Source organism: Bubalus bubalis, chromosome X (genome assembly GCF_019923935.1).
Source record: "Bubalus bubalis isolate 160015118507 breed Murrah chromosome X, NDDB_SH_1, whole genome shotgun sequence".
NCBI lineage: Eukaryota > Metazoa > Chordata > Mammalia > Artiodactyla > Bovidae > Bubalus > Bubalus bubalis.
This window is the reverse complement of record NC_059181.1, coordinates 17,710,941-17,724,864: the sequence shown is the minus strand read 5'-3', so window position 1 is coordinate 17,724,864 and position 13,924 is coordinate 17,710,941. Positions and strand designations below refer to the sequence as shown.

Genomic DNA, 13,924 nt, shown 5'->3' with positions numbered 1-13,924 from the left:
ACCGAGAGACACACGGAGGACCGAGGAGACCATGGACCCTGCCACCTGGCCCCACCTCGGCAGTCACCCACATTCAGTGGACGCGTGGACGGATGACAAGCCCCACAAGACAGGGCTGAGAATAGCCTCCGCAATGCCCAGCTCCTCAACGTGGACCGTCGGCCCTGAGGCGGCTTCTGGTTCAGGCTGGTAACATCACAGGATGTGACTAGGAGTGGCCTCCGCAACGCCCAGCTCCTCAGTGTGCCGTCCCTCAGCCCCGAGGCGGCTTCCAGTTAAGGCTGGTAACGTCACAGGACGTGACCGAGATGCAGCCTCCGCGATGCCCAGCTCCACACATGTGCCGTCTGTCAGCCCCAAAGCAGCTTCCAGTTCAACCCACTGACATCGCCAACAAACCCCTCGGCCCAGATGAAGTCGCCTGCGACGGTGTTGATACGGCCGGTGGCCGACCCCAGGCACTCACCCCACACCCATGCGCAAAGGTAGGGGAGCCCCCACTAGGTCAGCTTCTCCAGTGACCAGGCCGGGTGGACGCGGACAAACTCCAGCTTCTCTGTGAGGTTGATGCTGGCCACCAACAACCTGCCTCGGACAAGAGAGGGGCTGCAGTTCATGGTGCCGGCTGTGGGGTCAGCCGCCCACGCGTGCGGCCACTAACCCACGGAGTCATGTGGCCAACCAAACCGTGTGGTCACCAACTCACATGGTCACCCACCCACGGGGTCACTACCCCATGCAGTGATCCCTCCACTGGCCACCAACCCCCGTGGGCACCCACCCATGGGGTCTCTAACCTGAGGGCATGTGCTCACCTGTCCACATGATTACCCACTCACACCATCACCTGCCCATGCGGTCACCCACTCACCGGGTCAGCAACTCACATGGTAACCCACCCTGCACTCAGCAACTCAAACCGGTCACCCATCCACACGGTCACCCACCCACACAGTCACCTACCCACACGGTCTCCAACCAACACGGTCTCCCACCCATGTGACCAGTAACCCTTGGGATCACCCACCCATGCGACCCTTAACCCATGGGGTCACCTGCACACGCAGTCACCAAGCTGTGCCATCACCCACCCAGACTCTGGCCTCCGCAGAGGTCAGAGATTCAGATGTCCGACAGAGACCGAAGTTCAGACAGCAGGGGCTCACAGGAGTGTTGATTCATGAATTTCTCCTGTTACAGAGGGCAGGCGGGCTGGACAGTGACCCCAAAGATGTCCATGTCCTGGCCCCGTGTGGTGGACACAATAATGTCCACACGGATGTCCACATCCTGTCTACATCCTGACCCCCTGTGGTGGACACAGTAACGTCCCCAAGGATGTCCGCCCTGGTCCCCATGTGCTGAACAGAATAACGTCCCCTAATACGTCCTGTTCCATTTCTCCACTTGAACCCAAAACCAGCCCCATGCACTAGGACATGTGTGTGACCAGGTGTCCTGGTTTGAAGGCGGCACTCCCCTGGGTGGCTGCAGCTCTTCATGAGCTCCAGGTAGTGGATGAGGGCTCGGGGCTTCACCTGGTTCCCCCACCAGTAGGGGATACCGGGCCACAGTTCTGCATGCTGACTCATGGATGCCTCGTCCTTGTACGACAGGATGACCTGCTGGCCCTGGGACCACAGCTGGTGCAGAGCCAGCACCTCCTAGGGGGAGAATCATCCGGGTGCCTGTAAAACATGTGCACAGGGGTTATTGGGGTGCCTTGTGACAGGATGTGTCAGTTATTGGGGGTGTCCGAGAAGCTACAGTGATGTGTGGATTATTAGGGTGTCTATGAGCAGTGATGGGCTGGTTATTGGGTTCTCTGTGAGAAGAGACAGTCATGGGTGGGTTATTGGCATGTCTGAGTAGAGACACTAGTGGGTAGACTACTGGGGTGTCTGGAGATGGTGATGGGTGGGTTATTGGGGTGTCTTGAGCAGTGATTGGTAGATTTTGGGGGTGTTTGAGTGGAAACAGAGGTGGATAGATTATTGGGGTTTTTGATAGGAAATGGTGGGTGGATTACTGGGGCATTGTGAGACGTGATGGATGGATTTTGGGGGTGTCTGAATAGAGACCAGGCAGGGTGGATTATTGGGGGTGCTTGTGACCAGTGATGGGCTGGTCATTGGGGTGTTTGAGTGGAGACAGTGGTTGGTGGATTACTGGGGTTCCATGAGCAGCATCACCTGGTGCCTGAATCAGCCTCACACAGTGAGCGGATAGTCTGATTACAGTGAGGCCTAGTGCTCCCACCACCCCTGCTGCCAAGATCATGGGGAGCCTGTGGCCCCTGCTCACCCCATGGGGACACAGCATGTCCCCAAAGATGTTCTTGATGCAGCCCATCAGGTACTCATGCAGGTCTTCCATCACACCCTTGAAGTTCCTGCATGCCAGGATAACCACCTCCTTGGGGTGGTTCTCCAGCCACTCTGAAATCTCCATGAGCATGTCCTGGGTGGGGGTGGGGTGAAGGGCCTTGTAGTGAGAGACAGAGGGTCATGGGTGGGGAATTCCCCCAACACAGCCACTCTACAGACAGGTTGGGGTGTCCTGACACACAAAGACATAAAGCATGGCGCCTGTTCCCAAGGGACCCAGCCTCTCCTGAGTGGCAGTGGGGAGCCGTGGCATTGCTCTGGTGAGTGTGTGTGTGTGTGTGTGTGTGCGTATGTACACGCTCCAGTAGGTACAGGTGCACACACAGGTGTGCATGTGTTCAGGGTCTGTGTGTGCACGGATATGCATGTGTGTGTGCATGCACAGCAGCAGAGAGCAGTGCTTATAAGTCTGTACTCCAGGGAGCGTGTGAGGCCAGCAGGGTGCATGCACACTGAGGCCCAGGACAGAACCTCCAGACCCCAAGGGTCATTAGGTTCTGTGGTGGGGACACTGGGTGCCGAGGCCAGAGTAAGACATTAAGTGACTTGGCCAGCAGCCGAGAGAATGGACTGGACACCCCAAAACTGGACACAGGAAAAGACGTGTCAGGGACCTGGTATAGCCAAATTCTGGGAGACACCCCAGAGGCCAGGGGTGCAGGTGTGAGTTCAGAAAGGCACGTTGGTTGGGAATTCTGAGTGACTGATGCCAGAGGTCAGCCCTCTCATGCTTGGAATGGACGTGTGTCTGTCCCCTTAGAGGTCAGTGTCTTCTAATGGGAGTGGACCTGTGTTGTCCCCTTAGAGGTCAGCCTCTCCTGCATGGAGTGACTGTGTGTCCATCTGAGTGGACGTGTGTCCGTCTGAGTGGATGTGTGTCCATCCCCTTAGAGGTCAGCATCTTCTAACTGAAGTGGACCTGTGTTGTCCCCTTAGAGGTCAGCCTCTCCTGCATGGAGTGACCATGTGTCCATCTGAGTGGACGTGTGTCCATCTCAGTGGATGTGTGTCCATCCCCCTAGAGGTCAGCATCTTCTAACTGGAGTGGACCTGTGTTGTCCCCTAAGAGGTCAGCCTCTCCTGCCTGGAGTGACCATGTGTCTGTCCCCTTAGAGGTCAGCATCTTCTAACTGGAGTGGGCCTGTGTTGTCCCCTTAGAGGTCAGCCTCTTCTGCCTGGAGTGACCGTGTGTCTGTCCCCTTAGAGGTCAGTGTCTGCTAACTGGAGTGGACCTGTGTTGTCCCTTTAGAGGTCAGCCTCTTCTGCCTGGAGTGACCGTGTGTCTGTCTGAGTGGATGTGTGTCCGTCTGAGTGGATGTGTGTCCATTCCCTTAGAGGTCAGTGTCTTCTTACTGGAGTGGACCTGTGTTGTCCCCTTAGACGTCAGCCTCTCCTGCATGGAGTGACCGTGTGTCCATCTGAGTGGACGTGTGTCCATCTCAGTGGATGTGTGTCCATCCCCCTAGAGGTCAGCATCTTCTAACTGGAGTGGACCTGTGTTGTCCCCTTAGAGGTCAGCCTCTCCTGCCTGGAGTAACCGTGTGTCTGTCCCCTTAGAGGTCAGTGTCTTCTTACTGGAGTGGACCTGTGTTGTCCCCTTAGAGGTCAGCCTCTCCTGCATGGAGTGACTGTGTGTCCATCTGAATGGACGTGTGTCCGTCTGAGTGGCTGTGTATCCAGCCCCTTAGAGGTCAGTGTCTTGTAACTGGAGTGGATCTGTGTTGTCCCCTTAGAGGTCAGCCTCTCCTACCTGGAGTGACCGTGTGTCCGTCTGAGTAGACGTGTGTCCGTCTGAGTGGACGTGTGTCCGTCTGAGTGGATGTGTGTCCATTCCCTTAGAGGTCAGTGTCTTCTTACTGGAGTGGACCTGTGTTGCCCCTTTAGAGGTCAGCCTCTCCTGCCTGGAGTGACCATATGTCCATCTCAGTGGACGTGTGCCCATCCACTCAGAGGCCCTCCTCCTCCTGCCTGGACCAGACGTGCGTGTCCCTGGCTGGCGGACCACACCGTCCATACCCCTGCCCCCACCCCCACCTCCATGAGGGCCGTCCTGTACACCATGTGGCCAGAGTGCAGAGTGCAGGTTCCTCTCGGTGCCCTCCTCCATGTGTGCCATCTGCAGGTCCTCACGCCAGCATCCAGGTGCTTCATGATGCTCAGCACTTGCACACAGAGGTCGGTCATCTGTGCTGGGCACAGAGTGCGGCCCCCCACTGAGGGGCTGGGCATGCACTGAGGATGCCCAACTGAGGGCCACATTGGCCACTGTGAAATCAACCGTGTTGGTGCTGCTGGGGTTGAGGCACTGCTTCTGGGAAATGGGGTCTCCAGGGTCACTGGTCATGTGGAGCACAGAGCCCAGGTCAAGATTGTGGTCTTGGGGGTGGGGGGTGTTCCTGCAGAGTCCAGCCTCACGCTCCTTCAGGCAGTCCCTGGGTGGAAGCTCCCTGGGATTCAACACCAAGGCTCCATGACACCCAAGCTGGACCCTTGGACATGAGGACACACTAGACCCACAGAGTTCTGTGCCCACCCCCACAAACAGCACTAGGAAAGGCAAGAAGGAATCAAGGGAAGAGAACGAAAGGACAAAACATCTGTCCACTACACAAATAAGACAGGAAAAAGCAAAAAAAAAAACTTTAACGTACATTGAAAAGTGAAAGTTGCTTAGTTGTTTCCAACTCATTTCGATCCAGTGGACTGTAGCCCACCAGACTCCACTGTCCATGGAATTATCCAGGCAAGATTACTGAAATGGGTTGCCTTTCCCTTCTCCAGATCTTCCCAACCCAGGATCGAACCCACATCACCCTCATTGCAAGCACATTCTTTACCAACTAGCCACCATGGAAGCCCTAATATAAATTTGCAGCAGAAAATGTACTGTGTTCTCTACAAGGAGTCATAATGGAAAAAGAAAAAAAAACATAAGGATAAAAAAGTGGGGAAGAAAATAATAGATTCTCTCTATCCAAAATAAAAGAAAAAGCAAAAACTAATATTAACATAAACTAGTAGCAGAAAATGGTACTGTGTTCTCTACACAGAGTCGTAATGGAAAAAGAAAAAGATATAAGGATAAAAAATGAAAAAAGATGTCACAGCCCCCCCCCATCCAAATTAAAAGAAAAAACAAAGACTCATATGAATATTGTCAGCTATTGTCAGGCACTTGCCATCCACCTCTACAAGGATTAAATGAAGTGCTGCTGCAGCCACTGATGTTAAACACCCCCTGAAAGACCACCACCTGTGCCCCCACCCCGCACACACCCAGATCTCTTTGGCAGCCATACCACTTGAGACCATGGCACCAAGGTCCCCCAGTATGGAGGGGACCCTGCCCTGGAGGGACGCAGAAGAGAGGGACCCAGCACCAAGGGACCCTCCGAGCAGAGGGACCCCAGTCCTGCAGGACTCCCAGGTTCTGGTGGACCCCCTGCTGCTCGCTCCCTCCTCTGGGTGTGAGCTCTTAAGGCCAGGCTGTAGGCACCTGATGAAAACAAGAATGTAGTTTTTCCATTCCAGCCCTGGCTCCCTGCCAATCAGAACCCCTGAGGAGGATTCCAGCAACCAGGGACCTCCCAGGAGGAGGCAATTACACAGGTAAGAGCTGTGCTTGACAGCCTCTTGTCCTCTTGGGAGGACCAGCCTGGGAGCAGAAAAACCAGGAATATGAGTGCCCCTCAAGTGCGGGTACAGGAAGGCGGGGGCCATCTGTCCCGTCCAGGTGGGCCCGTACTCCTGCAGGCACCTGGGCCCAGATGGGTTTTCTACCCCATCCTGCATCCACCCCCTGGGTAATGTGTGTGCCAGTGACAGGACCACTGTCAATTGGGTGCCCCCTCCTCACAGACAGGGCCCCCGCCATTGACTCCTCTCCATCCTCCACAATGACTGCCTCCCACCCCGGCTTCTCTGCACCCCATAAAACCCCCGATCCACCCTGGAGAAGCACTACAGGGGAAGGGTGTGAGTGCGTGAGTGTGTTCTCAGTTGCTTCAGTCATCTTGACTCTCAGTGACCCCATGGACTCTAGCCTGCCGGGCTCCTCTGTCCATGGGACTTCCCATGTGAGAATACTACAGTGAGGTGCCATTTTCTCCTCCATAGGATCTTCCCGATCCAGGGATGAAACCCAGGTCCTATGCATTGCAGGCTGATTCTTTACCATCTGCGCCACCAAGAAAGTCTCCCTGGAGAGGGTGCTGGGGTGTAAATGTAAATCCACCTCAGAGGACATGGGAACTCAGCTATTGCTTATCTGGGACCAGGAAGGAGCTCTGGTGTCAGCTCAGCTGCACAAAGGGCTGGACCCAGCCTCCTCCTTCCCCTCCCAGCTCCCCCAGCCTCTGTGACTTCAGACGGTGATGCTGTTAGTCCATGGGTCCCCGTTCTGGCTTCAGGCTGGTTCCACAGTAAAGCTGTGTCCTTTCCTACCTTTCTGGGAGGCTCTCTGGATGGGGAAGATCTCCTGGAGGAGGGCATGGCAACCCACTCCAGTATTCTTGCCTGTAGAATCCCATGGACAGAGAAGCCTGGCAGACTACAGTCCATGGGGTTGCAATGAATCAGACATGACTGAGCGACTAAACAGCAATTCTGCTTTATAGCAGGTTTCTTCTCAATCCCGTTTCCCCAAGAGGGATAAGGACACCACCCGCTGTGGGTGACACTAGCGGCTGAAGCTGGGTCCAGGGCCCAGGCGTGCCCGCAGACCCTCACCTGGTGGTGGACCTCTTGAGCATTACGGGCAAGGTGACACATGGCAGCACTTTGCCCAGAAGCTGCAGCAGCCTCGACTCCTTGTGAGAGATGGGTGACTTCTTGTTCAGGCAGTAGGTTATCATGCTGTGGCTCCCTGCAGGCAAACCAGGCGGGGGACACATCACCCCCTGAGCCTGTCCTCTGTGCCCCCAAGCCACCCTAAGGATGCACAGCTATAGCCCCGCGGGGTATGGGGGAGTCCCAAAAGACATATCCACTGATTCCTGGGAACTGAATCTTGTCTCGAAATGGGGGTCTCTGCAGATGTGAAAAAGTGAAAGTCAATTTATTTAAGAAATCCCATTTTTGGTCAGGAAAGGCTTAAGATGGCTTTTGATTTTATGGTTTGTTGTTTCCCAGGTGGTGCTCGTGGGAAAGAGCCCGCTTGCCAAAGCAGGAGGCATAAAAGATGCAGGGGTGATCCCTGGGTTGGGAAGATCCCCTGGGAAGGGAATGAGAACCTACTCCATTATTCTTGCCTGGAGAATCCCATGGACAGAGGAGCCTGGTGGGTACAGTCCATGGGGCTGCAAAGAGTCAGACACAACTGAGCACAGACAGACCCTCTCTAGTTACAAGTACTTTGAAGTTATTCATAGTATTTTCAGGCTCTTTATGACGTCAATGTTGTGGTCATTTATGTGTGGTTTTACTTATTCTTTTCCATTTTAAATCTGTGTGATCTGTTTCAGAGACAGTGTGGAGAGGTTCACATTTTAGCAGTCACCTGGGGACAATCCAGAAATCTTCCCTTCTGTCTCTGAACATAGGTTTGGACTAGCTTTATTTCTTTCTCTTTTTTTCTTTTCTTATTTATTCTCAGGGTTAAGGGATGGGAAGGAGGATTTACAAGTTCATAATATAATTTGATTTGATGATGTTATGGAAGAGTGAATGGATGGGTGGATAGATAAGTGGATGGATGGATGAATGGATGGTGAGTGGGTGGATGGATCGATTGGTGTATGGGTGGATGATGGATTGGTTGGTGGATAGATGGATGGATGAATGGATGATGGATGGGTGGATTTATGGATGGTTGGGTGGGTGGTTGGATGGATGAGTGGATGGATAGGTGAGTGGGTGGATGGACAGATAGATGAGTGGATGGGTGGGTGTGTGGGTGGATGGATGGATGGGTGGGTCAGCAGCATGTGGTCCATGCACACAGTGGTGTATGAGTCACCATGAAAAGGAGTGAAGTTCTGACACAGGCTACATCATGGATGGACCTTGAACACACGATGGTCAGTGAGAGAAGCAGACACAGAAGGACACATTTTACCTGTCCATTTATAAGAGATGTCCAGAACAGGCAAATTTACAAAGACAGAAGCAGATGAGTGGTGCCCGGGCTTGGGGGAGAGGCAGCACGAGTTATTTTGTAAGGGGTACAGGAAGGAGAGTGGCCAAGGGCCCCTCTGTGGTCCTGAAGACTTGGAAGCCTCCTCCTTGTAGGGCCCCCACAGCTTTCCTGACGGGGAAGCACCCGGAAGGGCTGAGAGACTGGGTCTACGGTTCCCTGTCTGCTCCACACCCTCAAGGGAAGAGTCGTGTGGGGGCCCCTCCTCCCGTGGTGGGGTGGGGTGGCCGGCATAGAACCCCACAGCTATCGAGAGGGTGAGAAGGAATCTAAAGCTGCCTTCCATAGAAAACAGCACTTCCTGTTTGTCCAACTGTCCATGTGCGCTCCCAGCGGGCAGTGCCCAGGGTCACAGAGCCAGGGCAGGGCCCAGTGTCTGCACGGCCAGAGGAGTGCCGGTGGAGAATGGGGCACGTTTGCACCTTGAGGAGGTGAGCAGGGTGCTGTCTGGCAGGGACCCTCCCCTCCCAGGCCACGGTGTCTGGTGGCCACCCCTCAGATGGCCTAAGCACAGCAGTGTCACCCTGGAAGTGCCCGCCTGCCTGGTCACCACTGGCCATCCCCAAGTCCAGATGCCCGCCCATAGCTGAGCTTTGCAGCACTTTTTGCAACCAAACTGGCTGGAGTCAGAGGTTCCTCATTTTAATTAGATAGTTCTGGTACCACTTATCGAGTTGTTTTGGGGGCGGGTGGCCCCCTTAAACTTTGGGCCCTCCAGGCTCAAGTGCAGAAGGTGCTGCACAAGCTCTGATGGAAAACGTGGGTTAGGGCCCAGGAGTAGGACCGACTGGCTGAGAAAACACAACCCCGCCCCCCAGGGAGGCCAGCATGTGTCCTGAAGGCAGGCTCTCGGGGGTTCTCGTACCTTCCGGGTTGAATGGGATAAAGTGGACAGACAAAGGAAGGTGCTGGTGTGTGTATGTATGTGTGTGCAGTATGTGTGCATGTGTGTTTGGTGTGTGTGTGTGCATGTGTGTGTGTGTGTTCAGTGTGCATGTGTGTGTGTGTGTGTGTTCAGTGTGCCTGTGTGTGCCTGCATGTGTGCATGTTTGGCTCTAAGGCTTCCCACACTTGGACCCGTCTTGCAGCCGCATCCCTGCTGAGCCGAGCCTGCGGGGCCTCACCTGGGATGGAGAGGTGGTGCAGGGGCATGTCCCAGACCCAAGAGCTCAGCACTGACATCCAGTCTGCGTTCACCTTGGTGGCATAGGAAGGAGCTGGGAGAGCTCACCTGCCATCCCATAAGAGGCCGAGCCTGGGCGATCTGGGGGAGGAAATGGGGTGTTGCATAATTAAAACAGGACATACAGAAGACCCGGTGCTGGCAGCGTGGAGGCGTGGCTCTGAGAAACCGGTACCTGTGGACTTCTCTCCAAAAGAAAGGAGGATGGGGTGGTGGAGAGGGGAGAAGTGCTTTAGAGACAGAGAAACTGAGACACAGAGAGAAATGGACAGAGACATAAAGAGAGACCGAAAGAAGTAGGGCAAGGGAGAAGAGAGACACAGGTGGTTAAGTGGGGGTTTGAGGGGGAGCAAGAGAGCGGGGTGACAGGGACCAACAGACAGACCCCAGCAGCTCAAGTCAGTTCTCCCTGAGGCTAGAGCTGGCGACCCCCTCCAGAGGGTCCCCCTTCCTCGCACTGTGCACCAGCCCCCTCCTCTTGGGGCTGAGAGGGGCCCAGTCGAGCCTGTGGGCTCCAGGTATGGGGGCTTCCATCCTAGGGGCGATGGAGCCCAGGCACAAGGTCACACGCCCTTCACTCCCCAGAGGCGGTCTCTCCATCTGGTGGGTGTTGCTGCAGTAAAAGTGACTGGACAGGCTCCCAGGATGAAGCACCCACCTGAGCAGCTAAGAAGCTGGGAATGCCTCCAGTCAGGGTCTGAGTGTCCCCTGTCTCCTGTTATGGGTGGGTGTCCTGGTGGTCTGCATGCCATCAGGACTCCTTTCATGGCAAACACATGCCTGGACCTTTATTTTTGTGTTTATTGCTCTCCATGGACAGGGGTTGTCTCTGTTCTTAAGGTCCCCTCTCTATAGTAATAGTTCCCTTCTGTTTTCATAGTCCTCCCTCTACAGTAATAGTCTCCTTATGTTGTCATGGTTCCCCCCTCTACAGAAATAGTTCCCCTTCTATGGTAATATCCCCCTCTAATGTCATAGTTGAGAAGGGCATGGCAACCCACTCAGGTATTCTTGCCTGGAGAATCCCATGGACAGAGAAGCCTGGCAGGCTACCAGTCCATGTGGTCACAAAGAGTTGGACACGACTGAGCAACTAACACTAATGTCATAGTGTTTAGAGTAATAGCCCTCTATTGTCAAAATTCCACTTCTACAGTAACTGTGCTCCTCTACTGTCATAGTCCGCCCTCTATAGTAATAGTTCCTGTTCTACAGTATTAGCTCCTCTCTATTGTCATATTAACAGTTTCCCCTATGGGGTAACAGTTCTCTATTAGAGAACTAATAGAGTAATAGTTCTCCTTTATTGTCATAGCCCTCCACCCCATACACTAACAGTCCTGTCTCTATTGTCATACTTCACTTTCTATTGTAATAGTCCCCCCTCTGCAGTAAAAGTCTCTCCTCTACTGAAATAGCCCCCCCTCTAATGTCATAGTCCTACTATATAGTGATATATATATCACTATATATATATATAGTGAGTTATATATAATACACCCCTCTATTTTCAAAGTTCCCCTTCTACAGTAGTACTGTCATAGTCCCCTCTCTGCAATAATAGTCCTCCTTGATTGTAGTAGTCCCCTTAAATTATAAGTCTGCCTCTAATATCCCCCTTCTAGAGTAAAAGTCCTCCATTGCTATAATCTCTGTCTACAGTAAACATCCCCCTCTACTGTCATAATCCACCCCCTATTGTAATAAGTCTCTCTCTGTGTTAACAGTCTCTCATCTAGTAATCTCCCTCTGTTGTCAGTATTCCCCTTCCACAGTCAAAATCCCCCTTCTACTGTAAGAGTCCTGCCTGTACTGTTAGTTTCCCCTCTACACTAATAGTCCCCTTCTGTTGTCCCTACTCTATATTAATAGTCTCTTCTCTATCATAATGATCCACCCTCTATAGTAATAGTCTTCCTCAATTTCAGTAATCCCTTTCTATTGTAATAGTCCTGTCTGCAGTAATAGACCCCCATTCATTATAATAGTCCCCCCTAAGGTAATAGTCCTCCTCTATTATAATAGTCCCTCTCTCTTTGTCATAGTCCCCTCTGTACAGTAATAGCCCCCCTCTACAAAGATAGACCACCTTCTACTATAATAGTCTCACATATATTATAATAGTCACCTCTCAACAGTGAGTCTTCCTCTATTGTAATAGCCCCCCTCTATGGCAAGAGTCCTCCCTCCACACATAGTTCTGCCTCTTCTATAATAGTACCCCTCTGCCGGGAGCCAGCATGGGAGTTCCCACCCATGACAAAGGTCATGCGGAGAGGCCCTGAAGGCAAAGGTGAATCAGGACTCGAGAGGCCCCCTGGACCTGCCTGAGCATCTACCCCCAAACCAAAATCTGTCTGTTTTACTATTTCATGCCTTTCACCAACTCTTCTGACATTAACGGGGGGCTATCCCTGACCACCTTTCTCTGAAGAAAATCAACTTAGAGCTCTAGTTAATAAGTCTCCTGGGCATAATAGGAGTGTTTCAATTCAAACCCCTCTGATGACTTTCTAGCTTGCCTGACAGGTTTGTTCAGACTCCTGCAGCTACGCATGTGATTGTTCACAGCCTCCCAACCACGAGAGGCACAGGAAGCTTAAGATATTCTAACAATGCAGAGCTTCTCAGAGAGTTAAAATTGTTAGAATAGAACTAGTAGAGGATCTCTTTGTTGAGCTAATGCTTGCTGCCAAGTTTCCATATCCCTTACCTACTGTGTCCCTGGGAGTGTATTGATTAATATAGTTGGTATATAGAAATGTAAGTAATAGCTTTAATGTTTGTAACCTTAGACCCTTGAGTTAATTCTTTTCTTGTTATAACCCACCACACTTTTGCCTATAGGAATGCAACTTTATCTAATGCTTTTGGAGGGTGGCGCCTGACTTTAGAATAATCACCTTTAGAGAAAAATAAGTTTTCTGAAGAAAGGGTCATAAAATGTTAACAGGCCTCCTGGCCAGAAGATGATGTAAATCACCTAAAGCCTTTGCATATGATAAGTTTGCAGAAAGAAAGCATGGCTTCGATAAGGATCAAGGACTGCTGACCTTGCATGACTCTACACCCCCTATAATCCTCTATGCACAACTTAAGGTATAATAGCTACTTTGGAAGATAAAGTTGTGGGCCATGCTCATCAAGCTTGGTCTCCCCGTGTCATTCTTGCTTCCTTTTCTCTCCTTTTCTTTTTTGTTCTTCCTTCAGGATGAATAATTGGAGCGTGGGGGCTCTCTGAGACCACTTACTTGCCTGGGCTTCTAAGACCCACTCGAGAAGGTGCCTAAGGTGGGGCACCTTCAGCGATTTGAGAGAGTGCCTGTGGCCTCCGTGGTGGGAGCAAGTTCGGTGTCACGAACTTTATTAGTTTCCCACGCAAACCAGTTATATCAAGCCTCTGATCTCTTTGCTTTGCTATCCTTTTTGCCAACGTCGTCCTCCCGAGGGAATCCCTGGATCCAACCGGGGCTGGACCCCGGTACCCCTCCACAGAATGATCCCCCTCTATTGTAATAATTCCCTTTATTATAATAGTTTTCCATATTGTCATAGTCCCTCCTCTACTTTAACAGCCCCCACAGTATCAGAGTCCCCCTATCATTTACTTTTCCCCCTCCACAGTAATAGTCTCCCACTAGAATAAAGAGAAGAGAAGTCGCTCAGTCGTGTCCGACTGTTTGCGACCCCATGGACTGTAGCCCACCAGGCTCCTCGGTCCATGGGATTTTCCAGGCATGAATACTGGAGTGGGTTGCCATTTCCTTCTCCGGGGATCTTCCCAACCCAGGGGTCGAACCTGGATCTCCCCCATTGTAGGCAGACGCTTTACTGTCCAAGCTACCAGGGAACTACAATAAAGGTCCTCCTTTATTGAGTCCTCTCCCCACAGTAGGACTTCCCTGGTGGCTCAGCTGGTAAAGAATCTGCCGGCAATGCAGGAGACCTGGGTTCAATCCCTGGGTTGGGAAGATCCCCTGGAGAAGGGAAAGGCTGCCCACTCCAATATTCTGGCCTGGAGAATTCCATGGCCTGTATACAGTCAGACACAACTGAGCAACTTTCACTTTCTCCACAGTAACATCCCGCCTACATAGTCATAGCCCCATTTATTGTTATATCTCCCCTCTATCATATTAGCCACCTCTCTCAGTAATATTGCCCCTACCTCTATGTAATCATGCCCTCTCTAGAGTAAGAGTCCTCCCTGAAGGACTCTTA

At 52.3% G+C, this 13,924-nt stretch overlaps 1 pseudogene; it reads right to left on the bottom strand.

The window, feature by feature from the left end:
* Positions 1-256: 256 nt before the first annotated feature.
* Positions 257-9,763, bottom strand: LOC112577702 (annotated as a pseudogene).
* Positions 9,764-13,924: the final 4,161 nt, after the last annotated feature.